Here is a 13,466-nt window from a genome sequence, read left to right as displayed (position 1 = left end):
GCGAATGGTCTGCTCCTTATGTATCAGATTATACATACTTCTTTAACTAAAGATTTTGTCTGTGTGTGTGTGTGTGTGTGTGTGTGTGTGTGTGAGAGAGAGAGAGAGAGAGAGAGAGAGAGAGAGAGCTTTACAATCAGTAGAGCTGTAGCTAATCTGCCTTGTGCATCATTCACAGAATTATCAGATGAGTTATGATTCTAGAATCTGGGTTGATGATGATGTTCGAAGGACCAAACTGGATTTTCAGAGACCAGCTGAGTTTGCTGCATTTGGGAGGTTACTGGATAAAGCTTCATCCTACACTACCAGAAGGCCTCTACAATCCCTGTCCACTCTGGTCGGTTGCTCTGTTCTGCAGCTTTGCTAAGTCAGCATTTTCTATCAATGACTGACAGAAGGGGGCAGAGCGAAACAAGCCGAACCGTGGTGGAGGAACACTTTTGGGGAGAGATGCGGTCAGATGGTGGAAAATCAGCCTTTACGCTTTGGGGTTTTTTTTTTTTAAAAAAGAAAGCTTTGTTGGGATTATTGTAGCAGCCCTTGTTAAATTGGAACTGGCTTTCCTGAATCAGGATACTAAGTCACTCTATCAATGAATGGAGCTACATGAACAGAGAGAGGTCATGTAAGTTTGGACTACTCCAAACACAAAGGTTTTTGGGATCTGAAATGCTGGTTACAGCAAGCCTGGCTGTGCTGCATAACTTAATCTGAAGACACAACTCCATGTGTTTTGACACAATGCAAATGAAAAATGGGTGTAAATGTAGATCTTTGCAGTTAAAAATTATAGTAACTGAAGAGATGATTTATACTCTCAGATCTCCACTGGAGATCTTTATGGCACATTCCTGCACTCTACCCCCATGCCCAACTTCCATAGGCATAGGCAGGAGTTCTGTGTGGGAGTCAAGTATAGAATACAATGGAGAAACTCAAGGTGGACAAGAAATCAACATAGTTGATCTAAGAGCAGAATTTTCCTGTGTGTGTGTGTGTAACAGTAACGTCATGTTAATTGGATTGTAAATGGTGGGTGGGTAGGGTGAGAAATTAGAATGTATTTCAGGGGGACATAAAAATCTAGGTGGAGTTTTTTTAGCTGACCCACAAAGTCTTCGCTGCTGAAATACCGAATGGGGCGAGACTATATTTTTGTTTCAGAAAGTGACTACATTCTTCATGAGGAAGAGGGAATTGTAAGATGGATTTCTGTGCCCACCTAGAATGGACTCTGGGACTAGATGGAGGAACAACTAAACTGCACTTTGTTTCCAGTTAGACTGGGACCCTGTTTAATTTGTTAGGAGGAAAGAAACACGTTGTTTTGGGGCAGAGTAGTGCATGGAATGCTCTGTACCTACATGCTGCAACTCCTGTTAAGTGGGGGTGAACTGCAGTGTCATCGATTGGCTATTACTCCCACCAGGGATCACAAACAGCAGGAAGTATAGTGGCTGTTTGGTATCTGAGATCTTCTCCATCAGATTAATCTTTTTCACCTCTAACCATTATGCTTCAAGAACAGCATCTCTGTTCTTTACCAGCAGGAAGGTAAGCTCTGATTATCTCTCCAGCAGCGCTAGGCTGAAAGGAAGGAAACAAAGCAAGCAAACAACTGAATGTTGGAAATACAAAGTAGATTATCTTGTTTAAAGACAGACAGAGAGAGAGAGAATTATTTGGGCTCAATTTCAAACCATAGGAACAGAGATATTGCCATATTAGATCAGATGGTCCATCTAGTCCAGTACCCTGGACATTGCCCAGTACCAAATGCTTCAGAGGAAGGTGTAAGTGCCCTGCTGTAAGCAGTTGTGGGGTAACAGCCTCCTAAGCCCTAGTTGTTAGAGATAGGCTTACACCCTGAAGTTTGAGGATTTATATCCCTTCCAAAATTTCATTTAAAATATTTATTCCTAGAACTCTGATGCTCTCATTATCCATGTAAGCATCCAGTCTTTTCTTGAATCCTGCCAAGCTAGCTTCAGTGATATCTTGTTGAAATGAGTTCTGAAGGCTCCTTGCGTGTTCTGTGAAAAAGTATTTCCTTTTTTCATCCTTGAATTTGTCGCCTTTCAATTACATTGAATTTCCCTCTGTTCTGGTATTATGAGAGAGAGTGAATAGAAACTCCTGATCTACCTTCTTTAACCATCCAGTATTTTATATACTCTTATCATGTTCCCTCTTGTTTGCCTTCTCTCTATGCTATATAGTCACAGTCTTTTCAACCTCTCTTCATAAAAGTGTTTCCATGCTTCTAATATTTCTTATTACTCTTCCTTGAATTCTCCTATATTATTGCTAAATCCTTTTTTGAGATGAGTTGACTGAACTGAACACAGCATTTCAGGGGAGGGCCTGAAATATATTGATTTATATAAATAATGGCATTTAATAGTCTTTTTATTATTCACCATCCCATTCACTATGCATCTTTTTTATGACCACTTCTACGCATTGAGCAGAGATCTTCATTGAGCCGTCCAGAATGATACCCAAGTCTTTTCTCTGGATTGATGCAATTAATTTAGACTCCAGTAAGGTGTATTGGTAGTTCACATTATTTCTTCCAGTGTGCAGTACTTTGAATTTTTTAGCACAGACTTAACCAAGTTAAGGGAATGGAACAGATGAAATTCACTCTCAAGTTTTTCATAGTCATCTCCAGTCTTAACTGACAATAATTTTGTATTATCTGCAAATGTTGCTACCTCACTGCTTATCCCCTTTTCCAGCTCATTAATAATTACATTGAACAACACTGGTCGTAGGATGGAACCATATGTCTCCTATTGTTAACGTGAATATTCTCTTGGCCACTTCACAAGATCATTGTTTGATTTTCTACAAGATTGCTCTTTGTATTGCAAGAAGGAAAAGTGCATATAAAGAGGGAGAAAAATAAATGTTGAAGACTTCCCTTTAGCTGTCCCACTGGGAGGTATATATTTTGTTTTTTCTAGGAACCTGTGTGAGCTCTAACAAAACTTCTGCTAAGCTAAATCGGTGCAGCTACTTATTAACCTCAGGCTTGGGAAACTGGTGACCTGGGCTTTCGTTCCCATTTTATACATTTTCTTTATTATTAACCAGTAGCCGTGGAAAGGCCTTAAAATGGTCTTCAAGCTGTGTCCAATCTGTCATTGTCTGATGGTGGAATTTCGTTAATTCAGATACCAATTTTAGAGCTTGGGAAGCTTGTTTCAAATGAAGCTATATTTCTTCCTCACCAGAAATTGATCCACCTCAGCATTCTTTCTTTGCTTGGTACTGCATAGCTGCCAACTTTAAGTATTGATTGTAGTCTGGGACACCCTCCACCTCAAGAAACTCTGCTGACTTTTAGCAAGAGAACCTACTGAATCAGAACCCACTACATTTTCTAATGGGCACTTTCCTCTGGAAGTTTGTTGGGGAGCTACAATATCTGATGATCATGCCTTGATCCTGGGTTGTAGGGTCATCATATTTTGACACACCTACATCCCAGAATGAAAAATTTGATACATTCTTGAATTTGGTGCATTTTGATTGGGAAGTTGTTAGCACTCAAATTGTGATATCCCAGATGCCATAGTTTGTGTGTCTGTTGCACGAATAAGGCCATGAGAAAACGTGTCATAGGCTGGGAGAGAGAAAGCAATATTTTTTATCATGGAATCCCAGCAGAAGCAACTGAAACTCCTCAAGCATGTATAATCATACATTCTAACCAGTGTCTGCCATGCCAGTGATGTTCATGGTCTTTCTAAACTATGCTGACAGATATGAAGGAATCAGGCACTTCTGGTGAGCAGTTGCTCTAATGGCCAACTTGCATTGATGAGCGGAAAGCATTGCCAATAAACTCCATCTGCCCTACTTCCTGGCCACCCAAACTTGACTGATGATTGTTCAGGTTCCAGTTGACCAGAAAGTAAAAGAATGAGTTATTGTCAGGTTTCAGAAAATATTTTTCCTTTTCTTCTCAGAGGGGAATAATTTATTTTCACTGAGCTTGGTTGTCTCAGTGGGGGGTCTCTCTCTTTCCTTGCCTCTCACTTGCCCTGTCTTCCCATCTGTCTTTCTCTCTCATATTTTTGACTGTTTGTTCTTCATATTAAAATAATATGAGATTAAATCATCAGTATATACCTATTATCTGGTCATTCTTCAATGTAGCCCTCTTAATTTCTAGCTCCATTGTGATGTTTTCTCTCTGATTTTTTTACACATATTTTCATCTTCTTCCTCATCCCCTCCTCCTTCCCATCTTTCTTCTTTATACATTTTTTATGTATCTGCTCTGAATTACCATGCTGTTACTCCACTCAGTCTCGTCAGCCAGGATGACCAGTTAGTATTGCTCATGCTCCAAATACAGTTCACCAACTTGTATTTGCAACTTCCAGCCACTCTCATCTTTAATGCCAGGGTGTGGCCTGAGGAAGATTTCAAGTCCCAGCATCCAAAATTCCAGAAGGTTGCTTGAATCAACCTTCTATGAACATTGGATTATGTTACCTTAAATACCTGTGGACTTCCATATTACAGGTAAAGGTGGCTGCAGTCTGCTCCAGTAAAACAGATAAGGGGCAGTCCTTGGGCTCTTGGCAAGTTGTCAATGTAATTCTCTCTTTTTCTCAAAGTGTGGGTGTCCATACCCCAGAGGGAATATAATCCTCTTTGTATTCTTGCTTATATCATGTCATCTGGGCACCTTGGGTAGGGTTTACAATACTAATGCTAATATTCTGCAGTACACAGTGTGTTTTATCTAAGAATCTTTACAGACAACAATTAGCTAATCCTCACAACACCCCTGCAAGTGAGGGAAATGCTATGATCCCCATTGTGGAGAGGCATGGTCTGAGATATAGAAATGACTTGTCCAAGGTCACACACAGAATCAGTGGCAGATCCAGGAACAGAATGAAGAACACTTGACAAGTTCTATACTTGGAGCAGTGGCTGCTGCTTCCTTTTGTTTCCAGTTCCCATGTTTATTAAAACAGCATGATTTTTCAGGGTGAATATGGTATATCTCTGTCTCCATTGTAATTTTTGCTATGGAGTGAGCAATCTGAGCCGATTCAAGATACTAATGTTTTGTTTGTACTCAGGCTGCTTGACAGGAAGTTATTTTACATCTTCCTTTAGAAGGTGCCAAAATATATACCTGGACCTTGTTGAGCAGATATACCAGCAATCAAATGAGCTGTCTGCCTCCTTGCTATGCTGGAGACACAAGGTGGGGGGAGGTAATATCTTTTATGGGACCAACTTTTGTTGGTGGAAGAGAGATGTGTTCACAGAGGAGATGTACACAGAGGCTCTTCTTCAGGTCCTTGCTATGCTGTCAGGCTGGATTGTGCTCTGGAAGCAAAATATACCAGGTGCCTGTTGCTATAATGCATCTGACACCATAGCAGGAGACTGGATATCCAGCTGCAGACAGGATGTACTGCTGACCATTGTGTCACCAGAACAGATTGTCTACTAGTTTGGCAAAATGACTTGGCTGCCAGTTAGTCGCAGGAGCAGACTGTGGTGTTGTCTGAATGGGTCACTGGCCTGATATACAACTACTTATTGCTCAAGCAGCCTGCCTGCCATGCTGGTACAAAAGACCACCTGACTGACCCTGTTGTGGGAGTGGACGATCTGCCATGTTGGTAGATTGGACTGTGCACTCTGTACTGTGCCCTCTCCCATTATAAAGGATGAAATATATATCCCCACTTCTGAGGGGAAAAAGATTCATGAGCACTAGGAACTTTAAAAAAAATTATAAAGATGCTCAGGCCTCACAGTCTGGGCTCCTTCTCCCTCTGTAAATTCCAGGACTCCCAGCCTTTAATGTAACTCATTAGTCATGCATACATGTGGCTAGCATAATAATTAGTACTATAGAAGGCAGAATAATAGGTTGCTGCTCAAACTAATGAGTTATAAAAATGAGGGATTTTCTCACTTTAGGCAAACAGCTGTGACAGTGAAACAATAAAGGAAAAAGCATAATTTTGGGGCTCTTCCAAACCTTGGAGTTGGTTTCCTAAAAAATGGCTCCCATCTTCTGAGGGAGAAACTTCTCTTTTTCACTCCAGCTACATAGGTGCTATACCAGGATTGGAAAATATAGCACTCGGAGTTCTACAATGCTGCCCAAACAGGTCTTCCTCTTTATCTGCAATGTATGCCGTATGGGACCTGCAGGGCCTGGTATTTATTATTTGTGTTTGCAGCAGTGTCAACAGACCCAAACTGTGGGTTTCATTGTGTTAGGCACTGTATAAACACCAAGAGTATGTCTACCCTGTAATCAGGAGATGTGATTGTGGACATCCCTAAGCCAGATTTGGTCTAGCTAGATCAGTGGTTGTCAAGGGTCCTTCCCCACTCTGAACTCTAGGGTACAGATATGGGGACCTGCATGCAAGAACCCCTAAGCTTATTTTTACCAGCTTAGGTTAAAACTTTCCCAAGGTACAAACTTTGCCTTGTCCTTGAACCCTATGCTGCCACCACCAAGTGTTTTAACCAAAGAACAGGGAAAGAGACCACTTGGAGATGTCTTCCCCCAAAATATCCCCCCAAGCCCTACACCCCCTTTCCAGGGGAAGGCTTGATAAGAATCCTCACCAATTTGTACAGGTGAACACAGACCCAAACCCTTGGCTCTTAAGAACAATGAAAAATCAATCAGATTCTTAAAAGAAGAATTTTAATTAAAGAAAAGGTAAAAGAATCACCTCTGTAAAATCAGGATGGTAAATACCTTACAGGGTAATCAGATTCAAAACATAGAGAATCCCTCTAGGCAAAACCTTAAGTTACAAAAAGACACAAAAACAGGAATATACATTCCATCCAGCACAGCTTATTTTACTAGCCATTAAACAAAAGGAAATCTTGAAGATTGAATGGAGCTAGCTTTGATCTAGCTAGATTCCAGTTAGCTCAGGTATGTCTGCACATGCTCCAGTCACACTTCCCAGCTGCAGTGCATACATCCCAAAGTGAGAGACAGCAGCTGCTCTGAAGAGTTTATGGTCTGAAGAGCTCAGACAGACAAAAGGCAGGCGGAGAAACAGCAGCGCAGAGAGGTAAGGTGACTGTCCCAAGGCTGTGGCAGAGCCAGGATTAGAATCCAGGTCTCCTACCCCAAGAGTTCCATCTTGACATAGATGGAAGACTACTCAGCTCAAGATGGTACACTGCTTGCTGGGAACTATAGTCTCTGTGAGACATATTTCTGTGTATAGGCCACTGCTTCTGCAGATGGAGTCAAGGAGATTTTTGCCATTGATTTTGATGGAAGCAGGAGTAGATTGTAAAAGAGAAGATTGGCTACAGTCTGGGCTAGTCTTGAGCTGCTGGCAAGGAGCCAATGAAGCCCTCAATTGGTAATGTTGGGGTGTCCTTGATTTGGTTGCCTTTGATGGTGATTTGTCAGTACTTCCTGCTCAGGTCTCTTTGGGACCTCCAGCTTTGTCCTTCTTATGGGTACCTTTGAGAAATCTGAATGTTGGACAAATTGCTAACATATCCATAGAATCAAAAGGTAACATTTATGTGGTTTGACCCATGCAGAAGTCGCCTCTAATCCAGAAGAAAGAAAATGTGTTCAGGGGAGGGAGAAAGAAGAGGCAGATTTTTTTTAGCTTTGAAAGAACGTTATTTTTCAAAACCTCATATTCTCAGATGTTTCACAATCCTGCAGAGGCCTTTAAAAAAAACCCAAAATTCTAAGAGCTTCCTGGAATACTGAGTTTCACCATTCTTTCATTTTTTGATTGTATGTCTGATTTCTTTTTGTGTGCTGCCCCAAATGGTGAAAAAGCCTAAATGCCATATGGCTGCTGATTAACCCTTTGGGACCACAAAAGTCTCTGTTAGCCTTAATGCAAAACTTTGTGCATGAAAAGTTTAACCATCTGAGTATCCTGATGCTTCTACATGTTCCTTGCCTCGCTCTCCTCCTGGCTTTCAGCCGCACATCCAGTCTGCTTTGGCAATCATCAGTGCCTTTCAGCAGCAAAAGGGCCTGAAGCTGTGGGACTTATTGGGATAAAAGATATGCCATCAGCAAATGTTTACACTCATTACCATTCCAAGTAGTGAGAGAGCTCCCTTTCCTTCTTTCTCTCCTTTCTCTTTCTTTCTTCTTCACTTCCTTCCTTTTTATCCTTCCTTCTTCCCCTTTCTTTCTCTCTCCATCTCTTCCTCTCTGTCTTTTCTTCTTGTCACAGAAGCCTTGAAGCCAGCTCCTTGGAGTGTGGATCACTGATAAAAGCAGAGCCTGTGTCCTTAGTTCATAACACAGATATAATCTGTGGGCAGATGCAGCAAGCATGACAGAGAAATGCACAGAGCTCTTTAACAAATATTCTTTCCCCAGTTTCAGTAAATCACAAGCAAATTATTTTCTGTTAAATTGCCATTTACCAATCATGGGTAATATATAGTGGCAGCCTACCTGTCAAGCTCTCTAGTCATTTTTCTACATGCACCTTTGTGCTTTTGGTTGTTGAGCAGTATCCGATTGGTGTGTGAACACAGAGAGTAAAATCAGAAACAACACGTTGCCCTTGATCCACATGTACACCCTCCCATTGGCATTAATGAGAGTTCCTGTGAGTCTGAAAGTCAGGGATTTTGTGGCTTAAATCCTGCTGGATGCTTGGAGGGGACTCAGCACTCCTCTGGTCATTACTTTCCTTTCTTCCTACATCAGTCACAGAATGTTTCTTGCACGTACACCTGGAAGGGCTCCAGCAGTGTTGCCAACAATAACAATTTTATCGCTAGTCTTACGATATTTGGTATTTTCTAAAAGCCCCAGCTCCTGGAGTCAGGTAATTATATGAAAATCTCAGCTTTCACTTTAAAAGAAAGGGAAGTTCTTAGCTTTTGTGGTTGCAGAAAAAAGCCTGAAAATGTGACCGAGTGTAACCTTAAAGGCTTAAATACTAGAATGTGAAGAAAAGGAATCCCAAATTATTATCATTATTATTAAATCTCATCATTTCAAAGCCAATTTTGTGGTTTTTCAGGGCCTTACTCCTAATTTTTGAATGCTGGTGATACTGCTCCTGTGACTGGCTTTCTGGTGTCGTCATGAATATGCCTGAACAGAGGCAGGGCATTTTGGTTCAAATACGTGTTTGACTCCTTGTGGCTTATGTTCCCCGGGACAGGAAATCTCATTAAAACATTGCCTTTCTCACAGTATCATGGCACTGAGCACTGAATCCACGCTGAATGCAGGAAGTGCAGAGGTGCACAAAAACTAAAATGGAGTAAATGGACTTTTTAGTTCCTCCAAGTTTCAGTTCAGGTTTGAGTCCCACTTTAGATAAACAGATGTTCAAAGTGCTCCTTTTTTTAATTTGAAACCTGTACCATGATGCTCTTATATAGTTTCAATATGATGAAAGGGCAATTTTCTGGGAAAAAATGCCTGTGACTGAAATTATGATGATGATGATGATGTATTTATTATTTATTTAATCATGTTTATTATGGTAGTGCCTAAGGACCAACTGAGAATGGGGCCCCACTGTGCTAAGTGCTATACATAGAAGAGTAGTTGAAAGTCCCTGCCCCAAACAGCATAAAGTGTACATAGAAAAGACAGACACAGATAAGAGGGAAAGAGAGATTTTTGTCAGTTAGCCATGTTTGTCAAACTGTATTTAGGTCTGAAAAAGGTTATTTTCACCAGTTCAAAAAGATTTCCATGTTTTATTGCATTCTGCTGAGTAAAAAGTGGCTTATTCTTAAAGATTCAGACATGCATAGAGAGAGTGTTGCTATCAAATGATGGTGGTTTCTAAATAAGGGACTGAGCCTGCTGCCAGTGAAATCAATGGAATGTTTGTCACTGGCCCCTGTGGGAACAGGATCAGACCCATGGTGGCTCTGTTCTAATCAAAGACAGTTCCTGAGCCTGCAACCCTTACTGAAGTGAATACTCCTTATGCATGGGACTACTCTGATGAGTAAGGAGTGCTGGTGTGATTAATGGTTGCAGGATTAAATCCATATACAGCCACACAATTCGCTCTTTCTGAGGTGTATTTGTATGCAATGCAATGATAGGCTATTTCTTTATTTGGAGGAAATGCTTTGGGTTCCAGCAAGTGGCTATTTCACTGTGAAGCACACTTGATTGCCATTCTGTGTCTGTATTACCAGTTGTCCTGAACTCTGTCGTTGCATGTGTACTGCCTCGTATTCTGGTTTCTACTTGGGTTGGAGCATTGACATACTATTGTGGTTTCCAGCTGGACAGGGGCATTGGGAAGTATTTCAGAAGTGATTGGGGGGAAGAGGGAAAACATAGTGTCAAGTTTTAGGTACACACTTTTTGCTAAACATCCAGACAAAATGTTAATAACTAGAACTGTGTGAATAACTGATATTTTTGGTTTGCTGCCTGTACCGAAAAAAAAATTGGTTTGAGTTGAACCAAAACAATTTTTTCTTTAATTTTTCAGTGTACTGAACAATTGAAAAGATAAATAATTTTGAATGGAATTAAATGTTTCATTGTCCCCAAAATGTTTCATTTTCAAGCTTTTAAAAACGAATATTTTTTTAAAAATAAAATTGAAGTAAATTTCCAAATGAAAGTTGTTTTGATTTAAAAAAAAAAAAAAGAAAAAAGAAGGAAAGGTTTTATTTTGAAAATGTCGACACAAAATATGTCCAGGGGGAATAATAAGTTTTTTTTTAACTGAAACTGTTTTGGTTGACCCGAATTTGTATTTTGCATTGAAAAAAAAATTAGTTTGAAAATTTTTGCTGAGGTCTGTTAAATCCACTTTAGTTGGATTTAGTTAAAATAGTTGGGGCCATACCTGGCCCACCCTTTGGTTCCTTTCTGCTGCTCCAGTGATGCAAGGAGACTGTAAAGTGGACCTAATAGGGCAGTTAAGGGTTCCTCTGATAAGAGAGAATCCCCATCTGGCATAGAGATGGTGTAACAGTCTTTGTACTCCTTCCGCTGGCTCCCCAGCATAGTGTATGTGTTGGGGCAGAGCCAGAGAGAGAGGGCAGGTCTGGGTTACCGATACATTCCAGCAAACCCCAGTCAGATTAATAGCTCCTATGGGAGGCCATAGATGTGGCAAACAGCCCCCTCTGCCATTTTGTGTGCTGAGTACAGTTTGACTGAACTCGAGGATCAATCCCTTTATTTGTTAACTTTTACCTTACTGATGCCATTGACTTCTTTACTGGGGCTCCTCCTGCATTGCAGTGCGCGGTGCCTGAGGTGCCTTTAAGTGAATGCTGCAGCGGGTAAATTCAAGTTAGAATTACATGTGAGTGGGTAGGCACCTGCCTCTCATCTGTTCATAGCTCCTCATAACAGCTCTGGTGATTATAACTAACACATGTCAGGTGCAAACACATTCCCCATGGCCAGCGCACAGCTGATGTGCAGAGCCTGTGACTTCCTCTTTGCAAATATGGCATTCGTTCAGTGGAAAAGCTGCAGGAGCCTGCTGCTCACGCAGAGCACTCGCAGCGTTCTAGGAGTGCCGGCAGCACTGACAGTACTGGCTCCCCTGGCAGCTCCTGATTCAGTGCTGCGCAGCCGAGAGAGAGCGAGAGCAGGGACGGGTAGCATTGGCAACAGCAGTGCAGTGACTCTTCCATCCCAAAGGCTCATGATCCCTGGAGACAGCTTGACCGATTACTGCAGAAGGCAGGCTGAGACCACATTAGAAAGCCTAATAGGAAATGTGGTCCCCACCTAATGTTCTGAAGTTAAGGTCTTGCGTCCAATCTGTGCTAAGGTGAATCAGACCCAGATGGCTTCTCATGCCTGGGATAGGAACATGAAAAAGTGGCTTATCAGGTACTGGGTATCCAATGGATCTTTCCCTCGCTTCCCCTTGTTCAGCAGATATGGGGGAATGAGGCTGTAGAGGGTTCAGCTAATTTGCCGTTGCCCTGTGAGCCAGTCCGGGCTTCCTGACAAGGGGTCAGCTCTGGCACTGCTAGCATTGTGACCCTTCAGTCACATCAGACTGCCACAGACAGGAAACTAGCGCAGGGCTGAGTGAGCAAGGTGGCATGGGTTCCTGTGTGGCCCCAGAAGCTGACTTGCTATTGTACAATACAAGTTACTTTTCGAGTGTGGAATTAGGAGGAAGATGGAAATGAGAGCCACACAGCTGCAGAGCTGTGGGTTGAACAGTGGTCAAAGATGAATAAAATACAATTCAAAGCAGCTTCCCAACTTGTTAACTGTAGAGATGCTACAATCTATAATCTCTGCAATAAGGAGAGGAGCGTAGCAGTTGTTACTAGACATGAGTAGTGGTAACCAGCAGGGTCTGAATACACAAACCAACATTTTCAAACCTGACTGCCTAAAATTAGACTCCTAAATCCATGGTTAGGCAGCTGGGGTTTTCAAATGAGCCTAAGGCCTGGTCTATAGTTTACGTACCAGTATAACATTCAGTTAGGGGTGTGATTTTTTTTTTAACTGATATGTTTATACCAGTACAACTCCCAGTGTGGACAGTTGTATTGACAGAAAGGTGCAATATATTGGCATAGTCTTTCCCCTTCTCATGTGAGAATAAGGGCTTGTCTACACTTAAAATGCCGCAGTGGTGCTGCTGTAGTGCTTCAGAGAAGACACTACCTATGCCGATGGGGTAGGTAATCCACTTCCCCAAGAGGTAGTAGCAGGTCAACGGAAGAATCTGTGGACAAGTAACTCACCCTCTTCCATCTCCAACGCTTTTAGCAAATTTTAGTTGAAGTCTGCATTATTTTCTTCTGCTACCTCTGAGTCTGAGTAGATTTTACAAATTCCAAGGCTTGTCTGATTGAGGGGGAGTAGCTGTTACTTTGCTCTAGTGGAAGGGGAGAGAGAGAGAGACTGGTCTCTTCAGAGTGCCCTTTGTATCATTCAGGAGGGTCAGTAACATTATGCCCCATCTTTACCAATTACTGCTCAGGGCTGGTGTACACTGAACACATGCATCGGCATAACTATGTTTCTCAGGGGAGTGAAAAATCCACACCCCTACGAGATGTAGCTGTGCCGACCCAACCTCCGGTGTAGACAGCACTAGGTCGATGGAAGAATTCTTTACCTACCACCTCTCAGGGAAGTGGATTAACTAGGCTGATGGGAGAATTCCTCCCATCACTGTAGGTAATGTCTACACTGAAGCGCGGCTGCAGCTATGCTGCTGTGGCGGTTTAAGTGTAGACGTACTCTTCGAGTTAGGCCTGGTTGACACTAGAAAATTAGGTTGGTTTAACTACATCGGTCAGGGTATGAAAAATCCACATCCCTGAGCAGCATATCAACCTAATCCCTCCTGTCAGCGTAGGTAGTGTCTACACCAGGGGGGCTCAAACTCAATCTACTTTAGGGCCAGTGCCAGTGCTCAAATCCTCCCAGCGGGCCAATAATGTGACTGAAAATGGTGTTCAGAAAAGAA

At 41.9% G+C, this 13,466-nt stretch overlaps 1 protein-coding gene and 1 long non-coding RNA gene across 3 annotated transcripts in view; one reads left to right on the top strand and one right to left on the bottom strand.

Annotated features, from left to right (window-relative positions):
• The window catches only part of PTN (pleiotrophin), a 105,650-nt gene that overhangs the window by 87,850 nt on the left and 4,334 nt on the right, over positions 1-13,466 (top strand). The window lies entirely within an intron of this gene.
• Positions 8,163-13,466, bottom strand: part of LOC141978013 (uncharacterized) — a 218,490-nt gene continuing 213,186 nt past the window's right edge. The window contains exon 5 of the long non-coding RNA XR_012636316.1: positions 8,163-8,274. This is a non-coding gene — a long non-coding RNA (uncharacterized LOC141978013). The remainder of the gene's footprint in view (positions 8,275-13,466) is intronic.

The sequence above is a fragment of the Natator depressus genome, chromosome 1 (assembly GCF_965152275.1).
Source record: "Natator depressus isolate rNatDep1 chromosome 1, rNatDep2.hap1, whole genome shotgun sequence".
Classification (NCBI taxonomy): domain Eukaryota; kingdom Metazoa; phylum Chordata; order Testudines; family Cheloniidae; genus Natator; species Natator depressus.
Note: the sequence above shows the minus strand (reverse complement) of the source record. Positions and strands in the feature narration are given on the sequence as shown.